We start from the raw sequence: 829 nt of genomic DNA, 5'->3' as shown, positions 1-829 counted from the left end.
CGGGGCTGATCTAGGGACTGAGTTGTGTCAAGCTGGGAATGATTGGGGCCAAGTTGGGGGCTGAGTTGGGAAGGAATTTGTAGACTGAGAGGGGGCTGAGTTAGGGACTGAGTTAAGTCTGAGCTAGGGCCAAGTTGGGGACTGAGTTGGGAACTGATTTGGAGGCTGAGTTGGACAGAGTTAGGACACATTTGGGGCTGAGTTGTGAACTGAGTTGGGGACTAAGTAGGGGATTGAGTTGGGGACTGAGTTGGGGCCTGAGTTGGGAACTGGGCTGGGGACTGAGTTGGGGCCTGAGTTGGGTTGAGTTGGGAATGATTGGGGCCAAGTGGGGGACAGAAATGAGGCTGAGTTGGGATAGAATTAGGGAGTGAGTTGGGAACTGATTTGGGGCTGAGTTGTGGGTTGAATTGGGACAGGGTTGGGGATTAATTAGGGGGCTGAGTTGGGGCTGTTTGGGATTGAGTTGGGAACTGAGATGGAGACTGAGTTGGGGCCAAGTTGGGGGTCAAGTTGGGGACTAGGTTGGAGACTGAGTTGGGGCTGATTTGGGGCTGAATCGGGACTAAGTGAGGGCTAAGTTGAGGACTGAACTGGGGCTGATTTGGAGGCTGAGTTGGGGCTGAGATGGGGTTCAACTGGGGACGGAGCTAGGGCTGATTTGGGAACTGAGTTGGGGACTGAGTTGGGGCTGAGTTGGGGTTTAGTCGAGGACTAAGTTGAGACAGCATTGGGACTGAGTTGGGCTCAGTTGGGGCTGATTTGGGACTGAGATGAGGCTGAGTTGGAGCTGAGTTGAGGACAGAGTTGGGCTGATTTGGGAACAGAG

This window comes from Carlito syrichta, unplaced genomic scaffold, assembly GCF_000164805.1.
Source record: "Carlito syrichta isolate Samal-C Ts95f unplaced genomic scaffold, Tarsius_syrichta-2.0.1 Scaffold146399, whole genome shotgun sequence".
NCBI classification, from domain to species: domain Eukaryota; kingdom Metazoa; phylum Chordata; class Mammalia; order Primates; family Tarsiidae; genus Carlito; species Carlito syrichta.
This window is presented reverse-complemented; position numbering follows the sequence as displayed.